This window comes from Elephas maximus, chromosome 12, assembly GCF_024166365.1.
Source record: "Elephas maximus indicus isolate mEleMax1 chromosome 12, mEleMax1 primary haplotype, whole genome shotgun sequence".
Classification (NCBI taxonomy): domain Eukaryota; kingdom Metazoa; phylum Chordata; class Mammalia; order Proboscidea; family Elephantidae; genus Elephas; species Elephas maximus.
Genome location: NC_064830.1, coordinates 45,902,431 through 45,913,180, shown reverse-complemented (window position 1 = coordinate 45,913,180; position 10,750 = coordinate 45,902,431).

Sequence of the window (10,750 nt, the reverse complement as noted above, 5' to 3'; positions counted from 1 at the left end):
GGGGATATAAAAACAAATAGTCCATCTGTTATGGATTGGATTGTGTCCCCCAAAATATGTGTTGTAAATCCTAAACTCTATGCCTGTGGTTATAATCCCATTTGGGAATGGGTTGTCTTTGTTATGTTAATGAAGCAGGATTAGTGTAGGGTGTGTTGTGAGTCATTCTCTTACAAACTATAAAAGGAGCAGATTAAGGAAGCAGAGAAGTGTGAAGATAGATGCCAAGCCACCTGAAGATCACATAGGAGCAGAAACTCAAAAGAGACAAGGACCTTCTTCCAGAGCTGACAGAAAAAGTCTCCCCCTAGAGCCTGCACCCTGAATTCAGACTTCCAGCCACCTAAACTATGAGAAAATAAATTTCTGTTTGTTAAAACCACTCACTTGTGGTATTTCTGTTATAGCAGCACTAGATACTAAGACACCATCTAAATTAAGAACTCACCTGAGATTATTTGATTTCCACAGTCATGGTTACCAAAACCAAACCTGTCACTATCAAGTCAATTTTGACTCATAGTGGCCCATAGGGTTTCCATGGCTGTAATCTTTACAGAAGCAGGCTTCCACAACTTTCTCCTGCAGAGTGGCTGCTGGGTTTGAACCACTTACCCACTGTGCCACCAGGGGTCCTTACAATCATGCTTAATTAGGTTCAAATAAAATTCATTAGTTATTTATTTGGCTCTATGTTTCATTGGCATAAATATAATATGTCTTATCCTCACAGGGATGTTGTGAGTTTAAAATAATTATCAGGTCATTTCATAGCCTTTTCTGGGCTAAAAACTCTAGTGTAAACCTTTTCTGTTTGTTTTCATATACTTAATTTATCTTTGTTGTAGCCACAAAGACAACTTTCCTTACTCTAGAATCGTTTCTTTGAAAAAAAAAAAAAAACATAGATTCAGTCTTTATGGAAAGGCATTTAGAGGTCCCTTCTAGCACTCCTAGTCTAAGACTCCAAGGCCCCTGAGTGGCATAAACAATTTGCTCTTTACTAACATAAAAGCTCTTGATCATAAGCTACCTCCTGAAATGGCTGAACGTCAACCAATTCTTTTTGGTATAGTGACTCTGTGTATTCCTTCCATCTTCTTTTGATGCTTAATGCATCATTTAATATTTTCTCTGTAAAACCCTTCAATATTGCAACTCGAGGCTTCAATTTTTAATCCACTTCTTTCAGCTTGAGAAATGCCAAGTGTGTTCTTCCCTTTTGGTTTTCTATCTCCAGGTCTTTGCACATTTCACTATAATACTTCACTTTGTCTTCTCGAACCACCCTATGAAATCTTCTGTTCAGCTCTTTTACTTCATCATTTCTTCCTTTCACTTTAGCTACTCTACATTCAAGAACAAGTTTCAGAGTCTCTCTTCTGACATGGATTTTGGTCTTTTCTCTCTTTCCTGTCTTTTTAACGACTTTTTGGTTTCTTCATGTATGATGTCCTTAATGTCATTCCACAACTTGTCTGGTCTTTGGTCATTAGTATTCAATGCATAAAATCTATTGTTGAGATGGTCTCTAAATTCAGGTGGGATATACTCAAGGTCATATTTTGGCTCTTGTGGACTTGTTCTAATTTCCTTCAGTTTCAAGTTGAACTTGGATATGAGCAATTGATGGTCTGTTCTGCAGTCAGCCCCTGGCCTTGTTCTGACTGATGATATTGAGCTTTGCTATCGTCTCTTTCCACAGGTGTAGTTGATTTGATTCCTGCATATTCCATCTGGATGGTACTGAAGGAAGAAGTCCAAGCTGCGCTGAAGGTATTAGTGAAAAACAAGACTTCAGGAACTGATGGAATACAAACCAAGATGTTTCAACAAACAGATGCAGTGCTGGAAGTGTTCACTTGTCTATGGCAAGAAATTTGGAAGACAGCTACCTGGCCAACCAACTGGAAGAGATCCATATTTATGCCTAATTCCAAGAAAGGTGATTCAACTGAATGTGGAAATTATCGAACAATATCATCTACTATCACACACAAGTAAAATTTTGCTGAAGATCATTCAAAAGTGACTGCAGCAGTACATCAACAGGGAAGTGCCAGAAATTCAAGCCAGATTCAGAAGAGGATGTAAAACCAGGGATATCATTGCTGATGTCAAGTGGATCCTGGCTGAAAGCAGAGAATACCAGAAAGATGTTTACTTGTGTTTTATTGACTATGCAAAGGCATTAGACTATGTGGATCATAACAAATTATGGATAACATTGCAAAGAATAGGAATTTCAGAACACTTACTTGTGCTCATGAGGAACCTGTATATAGATCAAGAGGAAGTTGTTCTAACAGAACAAGGGGACACTGTGGGGTTTAAAGTCAAGAAAGGTGTGCGTCAAGGTTGTATTCTTTCACCATATTTACCCAGTCTGTATGCTGGGCAAATAATCTGAGAACCTGGATGATATGAAGAAGAATGGGGCATCAGGATTGGAGAAAGACTCATTAAGAACCTGTGTTATGTAAATGACTCAATCTTGCTTGCTGAAAGTGAAGAGGGCTTGAGGCATTTACTGATGAAGATCAAACACTACAGCCTTCAGTATGGATTACACCTCAACATAAAGAAAACAAAAATCCTCACAACTGGACCAATAAGCAACATCATGATAAATGGAGAACATATTGAAGTTGTCAAGGATTTCATTTTATTTGGATCCACAATCAATACCCGTGGAAGCAGCAGTCAAAAAAACAAATGACGCATTGCATTGGGCAAATCTGCTGCAAAAGACCTTTTTAAAGTGTTGAAAAGCAAAGATGTCACCTTGAAGGCTAAGGTGTGCCTGGCTCAGTCTATGGTGCTTTCAATCACCTAAGCTGCATGCAAAAGCTGGATGATGACTAAGGAAGACTGAAGAAGAATTGATGCCTTTGAATTGTGGTCTTGACGAAGAATATTGAATATACCACAGACTGCCAAAACAACGAACAAATCTGTCTTGGAAGAAGTACAACCAGAATGCTCCTTAGAAGCAAGAAGGGCAAGATTACACCACACATACTTTGGACACATTATCAGGAGGGATCAGTCCCTAGAGCAGGACATCATGCTTGGTAGAGGGTCAGCAAAAAAGAGGAAGGCCCTCAAAGGGATGGATTGACACAGTGGCTGCAACAATGGGCCCAAGCATAACAACGACTCTGAGGATGACCCAGGACTGGGCAGTACTTCGTTCTGTTGTATATAGGGTTGCCATGAGTCGGAGCCAACGGGATGGCACCTAACAACAACAACAAACCTAAAAGTGGAGCCGTGGTGGTACCATGGTTAAGAGGTCGGCTGTTAACCAAAAGGTCAGCAGTTCAAATCCACCACCTGCTCCTTGGAAACCCACTGCACCACCAGGTCTCCTGGTTTAGTCTATGATTCTACTATTCCACAGCCCATAGCTGTACGGCTAGTTCTGAATGAGAGAGTATAATTTAATTAAACAAATATTTCTTGACTGTTATGTGCTAAGTGCTATGCTTGACAGTAGAATAATAAACGAATGAGACAAAGTTCCCATCCTCAAAGAGCTTGTATTTATTTAATTAGATATCTGTGTGAACAAAAAAAATCAAAATGCTGAACAAATGCGACTGCAGATTGATTGATTTCATGTGATAAAGATTATCTGGGAAGGTGTGGTAGACTGAATAATGGCTCCCAAAGACATCCATATCCCAGTCCCTTGGAACCTACAAATGTTACTTTATATGACAAAAGGGACTTTGAAGATGTGATTAAATTAAAGATTTTGAGATACGGAGATTATCCTGGATCATCAGTGTGGATCCTAATTGTAATCACAAGTGTCCATATAAGAGGGAGACAGAGGGAGGTTTGACTACAGAAGAGGAGTGAATGTGACAACGGAAGCAAGAGTTTGGAGTGATGCCAAAAAATGCAGGCGGCCTCCAGAAGCTAGAAAAGGCAAGAAAACAGATTCTCCCTTAAAGCCCCTAGAAGGTGCCGATGCCCTGACTTTACACAAGTTAAATTGACTTCAGACATCTGGCCTCTAAAACTATAAGGGAATACATTTGTGTTGTTTTAAGGCACCAAGTCTGTGGCAATTTGTCACAGCAACCATAAGAAAATACAGAAAATTTTCCAGAGGACAAGGCTGATGTCTGTCTGACCTGATCTAAATCTATAGTTTGTTTTAAGACGAATAAGAATCCACCGTTACAGGAGAGAACAGCCCAGGAAAGACTGAATCACTTTTCTTTTCTGATTCTCGTATTAAAAGACTGGAGCGTGAAACATAAAACATATGATTTTCCACTCCAAGTCTTGTGACGGATACTTCACTTTTTAGCAGTAATAGTTGAAGATTTTCAACAAGAGTGCTATTTTTCTTCCCCTTTCCTCACCTCTGGCTTTGTAGTTTGAAATCTTTGTTTTTACAGAGTTTCTTACATCTTGGAGACAAAAGAAGAGACTTCCTAGCGAGAGCGTTATTAAGAGAGTAAATGAGGAAACTAGAGAGAATCTGATAAGGATGCTTGTTTATTACTGGAGCAAGCTTGAGGAGAGGGTGAGAAAGACCTCTCCAAAAACAAGCAAAGGAATTGCTAGCCTGATTTGTGACTAAGAGAGGTAAAATAATGAAAATAAAAATTAAAAAATAAAAAGAGCTCTAAGCTGGATAAAATTGAAGACAGAATAAATTCACCTAGAACACAGCACAGAGATACAAGGATATATATATTTAAGATAGGAAGATTAGGATTGAGAGCCCCAACACGTATAATGGAAGTTCTAGAAGAAAATAAAGAAAACGATGATAAAGGAATCTTTGAAAACAGAGTTAAAAGAAACAGTTGTTCTTGAGTTGATTCTGACTCCTAACTACCCTACATATGTCAGAGTAGAGCTATGGTCCCATAGGGTTTTCAGTGGCAGATTTTTTTAGAAGACAAATTGCCAGGACTTTCTTCTAAGGCACCACTGGGTGGACTCATAATAGATAAGATTTTTTAAGTAGTGAAGAAAGATATTACCCCTCAAATTAAAAAAGTAAGATTTAAGTATTAATAAGCACACTGAGGCACATTATAGGGATATATGCACAACATCAAAGATAAAGAGAAAATTGTAAAAGCTACCAGAGGTAAGATTACCTGTGGAAGAAGAGTAAGAATGATAAAAGACTTCCCTGTCAAATTCCAGCCAAACTATCATTCAAGAGTGAGGGCAAAATACATTTTAATATATTAGGAACAATTAAGGAATTAAAAAAAAAATCACCCACACATTCTCACTGAAAGATCTATTTATAAATAATTTATAAATCTGCCAGTGAACATTTCTACTTCTGGCCATGATAGACTAACAGGAACAGAATTATATCTTCTGCCTTAAACATCTAGAATACTGGACAAGGTATATGAAACAACGGTTTTCAAACAATGGAGAACAGGCAGCACAGGATAGTGCTCCCTGAGAGAAGGGACACAAATGAGGTGAACCCTATGAATACCCCAGCTAGCTGCCTATCTTAGTTATCTAGTACTGCTCTAACAGAAATACCACAAATAGGTGGTTTTAACAAAGGGAAGTTTATTTTCTCACAGTCTAGTAGGCTAGAAGTCCGAATTCGGGTGCTAGCTCCACGGGAAGGCTTTCTCTCTGTCGGCTCTGGAGGAAGGTCCTTGTCATCAATCTTCTCTTGGTCTGGGAGCTTCTCCATGCAGAAACCCTGGGTCCAAAGGATACACTGTACTCCCGGCGCTGTTTTCTTGGTAGTATGAGGTCCCCACTCTCTGCTCACTTCTCTCTTCTTTTATCTCTTTTAAGATAAAAGGTGATGCAGGCCACACCCCAGGGAAATTTCCTTTATGCTGGATCAGGGACGTGATCTGAGAAAGGGTGTTACATCCTGCCTTAAACCTCTTCAACATAATACAATCCTGCCTCATAAACCGCAGGCAGAGATTAGGACTTACAACACAGGAAAATGACATCAATCACAAAATGGAGGACAACCATTCACTACTGGGAATCATGGCCCACCCAAATTGATACACACATTTTCTGAGGAAACAATTCAATCTATGACACTACCTGAAGAGAGTTGTCAGGTCACTGTGTAGAGACAGGAAACCCAAAGAGAATCCGACAATCTTACTGCACTGAGAAGACAGAGTTTGAGGTTCAGGGAGGCCAACATAGATAGAATTTGCAGGGCAGACTACTGAAGATAGTGGACCTACAGAGAGAGAGAACTATGGAGATCCACAGAAGGATCCATCAAGTTTTTGGCCAAATACTGATCTAAATATGAATGTGAGGAAACTACTATGGCTGGAAAAGAACCATTGGAGAGGAGTAGGCAGAACAATCTTCTGGAACTCATACTGCCCCAGTAATAATTTGTGTTCCTGCCAGACAGGAAAGGCCTCCCAATACATCAGATAGAGTCCTCAGGTTATTGCCTACGTCAAACCAAACCAGTCCAAACCCATTGTCGTTGAGTCAATTCCTGAGTAGATCCACTCCCATAAGGTTTCCAAGGAGCAGCTGGTGGATTCGAACTGCCCATGTTTTGGTTATAGCTGAACGCTTAACCACTCTGCCACCAGAGCTCCTATTGCCTAAGTAGTGGACCCAAATTAGCCCTAAGCAAAAGTCTGTTCTGGGTCCTCTCTAACAAGCTTAAATTAAGTCTCAAAATGTTCAAACTGTTTCCAAGAATATAACTGTGCCTCAGGAAAAAAAAAAAAAAAAAACCAACAATATTTAAAGTAATAATAATAATAATCCAGCACCCAAAAATGTAAAATTCACAATGTCTAGTATTCAATCAGAAATTACCAGGCATGTGAAGAACAGGAAAATATTGCTCATAACCAGGAAAAAAATTATTCAATGGGAATGGACCCAGACATTACATAGGCAAGAGAATTAACAGGCAAGGATGTTAAAACAGCTACTATGTATTCCATATATTCAAGAAAGCAGAGAAAAGCATTGAGTATAATTAGAACAGAAAAGGAAGATTTTAAGAAGACCCAAATCAACTTTTAGAGATGAAAAATACAGTAACAAAAATGAAAATACACTGATGGGATTAAGAGCAGATTAGATACTACAGAAGGAAAGATAAGTGAATTTAGAGACATAGTAATAGAAAGTATCTAAAATGAACAAAGAGAAAAAAAAATGAACAAAGCATCAACTATATCAAGCTGCATAACATACATGTGATTTGTGTCCCAAAAAGAGATGAAAAGGGACAGAAAAAATTTGAAGAAATAGTGGTCAACAACTTTCCGAACTGAAAACCCTCAGTTTTAGGATTCTCAATGAACTTCAAGCAGACCAAGCAAGAAGGAAACCACACCAAGGCACATGATAATAAACTTGTTGAAAATAATAAGTGATAAAGAGAAAAATCTTAGAAGCAGCTAGAGGGGAAGAAAAATTACTTGGGTGTATGAGGAAAGATAAAAGATGAAAGAAATAACTGTGCACATAGAGATTGATAAAATATGCTGGCGAGTGTGAAATATTGATTGTAAAATGAGAACTATTTTTGTGTGTGTGCCAAAAAAATTGAAACTACAACTTTGTTAACTATAAAAACATTGGGAGTGTTCATTAGGTAGTTAAAACTTGCTGTGGTCTTTTCAAGATGAGGATAGAGTTAAATACTGAATAACTCTAGATTTTATAATAAATTACATTGAAGTATGAATGTTAAAATGCAAAGAAAATCACAAAAGCAATAGAAATACTCTTTAAAGCTTCTAAATAGCAGAGAAAAACAGGTAGGAATAGAGGAAACTTTATCAAGTCAACATAAGGGAAATGAGAAAAAGAATGCAAAGAGAAAACATAAATAAGATGGTAGCAATAAATCCAAATATATCAGTGATCAATATAAATATAATCAAATTAAAAGGAACTTCCAGTTTGGATTTTTTTACAAATCCAGTTGTATGTTGTATAAGATGCTTTTTATAAAAATGGCATGGTGGGGCATCTGACCTCCTCTAACTTCTTGAGGGAGAGAATCAGCATCAGCATCAGCATCAGCATCAGCATCAGCATCAGCATCAGCCCAAGGCGGACTCCTGTTAGGCAGAGGTCAAACAAAACTCCACCCTCCAACCTTTTTATCAATTTTGACACCAGCCGTCCCTCCCATGGCACTCTCTACTTCTCTGCTGGATTCAATAATTCGTTCTGATTCATAGACCATACTCGCAGTTACGGGGTTTATTAGGGAAGTAACAGGTTATAATTTAGGATCAGGAACAGCTCAGGATACAATTCTTCAGTCAGGACAGCTTCTTCTCAACCTGTGCCTGCAGGCAGGCCTCTCTCTCAGCTCTCAGCCCCTCCACCTGGTCTCTACCCTGCTTGGGCAAGTGTTACAAAGCTTTTTACCGCTGCCAAATGCCCAGAGGCACCCTGCTTTGCCAGGAAGCCTCCTGCCTAAAGGCTCTCTGCTCTCTTGCTCCACTGGTTGGCACATCCATGGTAGCCACCTTGCTCCGTGAGCTGGGAAGCCCACCGCACCATCTCCAGCTGGTCTCCTGGTTCTGCTGCTGCCCTTTCTCTGTCACAGCTTCTTGCTGTTTTGTGCTGTCTTTGGTGTTACAGCTGTCTATCTTCTGGGTCTAGGAGATTCTCAGCTCACGGACCCTGGATCCAAAGAACATGCTCCACTTGGATCTCTTCTGGGTGGTAGTTAGGTCCCCCTCTGCTCTGGAATTGGGTCTCTTTTAAGTCTAGCAGGGTGGCAAAACTGATCAATCCCCTTGTTAGGGTTCCATACACCTTATTTGCATGGTCCCCCCGCACCACAAAGGCACCATACACTTTATTTGCATTATTAGCAAGCTGTCCAGTCCCCTTGGTGGGCCATAAGAACCTTATTTGCATAGTCCCACCCAATTATTTGGTGGGAGTTATAAGACCATGGTGAGAAAAGCCATATAAGAGCAATCTATCACACTGTAGCTGCTAACTGAAAGGCTGGTGGTCCAAATCCACCCAGAGGCACCTCAGAAGAAAAGTCTGGCAATCTACTTCTGAAAAAAATCAGCCATTGAAAACCCTATGTTGCACAGTTCTACTGTCACACACAGTATCTCCATTAGTTGGAGTAAACTCAGTGGCAAGAGGCTTTGTTTTTTACCCTCATAGCCTAACTTCAATATTTTCAATGCTTATATATCTAGTTGTCACCTTAAACAGAACCATTTATTTCCAAAACTAGCCCCCCCGCCTTCAACCTATCTGTTTTCTGTTAATGGCTCTGCCAATTTTTGTTAAGGGTCAAAATCTTGATGTTATTCATTCAACAAACGTTTACCGTATTTTCGCGAATAACATGCCCACGTAAATAACATGCCCACATACATAACTTGCGGAAATGATGAAATCAAGTAAAACAGTTCTGGCATAACACGTGCTATTTGTGTAAAATATGGTAAATGTTATTGAGCATGTAGAAGAATTGTGCAAGGGATGATAGGGGGTACAATGGTAAGTTTGATGGAGTTTCTGCCTTCATAAGGCTTATAGCCCATCAGGAAAGACAGACAAACAAGTGGGGACCCAAACCAGTGTAAGAACATTAGAGAATTCCTGGAGAAAGTGATGGTGAAGTGGGGTCAGTGAGCATGTGTGTCCCATGGGTGAAAGGCATAGCTTTGGAGGAACCCAGAACGCTCTACGTAAAAATATAGGGTGGTAGGGGAAATGGAGAGAAAATGGGAGAGACATGCTAGAATTGGGTATTACATAAAGGGTCTTGTAAACTACTTTAAGGAATTTGGACTTCATCTTAAGAGCTACTGAAAGCCATGATTAGTTTTGTATTTTAAGACTATCAATCTGGCCATAGATTGGAGGATAATTTTTCCTTTCCCTTCCATCCCCTGCATTACTAAACTTTGTCAATTTCTTAGTAGTCAATATGTCCCTTCATCTCTATTCCCACTGCCACCTTAGTCCCAGCTCTTTCATTTCATGCTTGAAGAGCCCTCTAGCTAGTTAGTCTCAGATTTTCTCCCTCCAATGGGCACTGCATACAATGAATGGGTAGACCAACAGTTCAAAAATGCCACACCAGGATTACAACGAAGTCCAAGTCACCCATCCTGGCTCTTACGATCACCTCGATCCTATTAAACATTACTTAAAACTACTCTTCATGCAGGTCAGCCAGCTTCCTACAGAATCCTCCTAAATGCAGTTTACATTCTTTGCTCATCCATCCAACCTTGCAACGTTTTTCCCCAATCCCTTGGTAAATGCAGGCGTCGTCTCTGCCGGTCTAAATTTTTTCTAACCGCCAAGCAACAGCTTATCTTGCCCTCCTTTGATCTCTTGCACCCAGCATAGACTGTGCCAAACGTTTCTACATTAACTTGAATTATGTCACAGATCGAGGTCTCCTTTTTCCTTGGTCAGAAAAGACCCTCTCACATTCTTCTTGTATAGGCCTCACAGGCTTGGCCAGGTACTTCAGAACAAATACTGGTCAACTTTAATGGAACTGAATCGGGCGGGGTTTGTGGAGTCTGAGGGCGCGGCGGGAGAGTGGGGGCTGATACACTAGGGGATGGACCGGAAGTTCCGGGCGCGACACAAAAGAGACTTCAGACAAAACGTCGAGAGGCCACAGGAAGGACGCGAGGCCAAGGCTGCGGGAACACCGAGTGGCGGCGATTAGCTGCGGGCACGGAGCCCACCGCAACCGTTGGTGGGCGTGACTACGCCAGTCTCG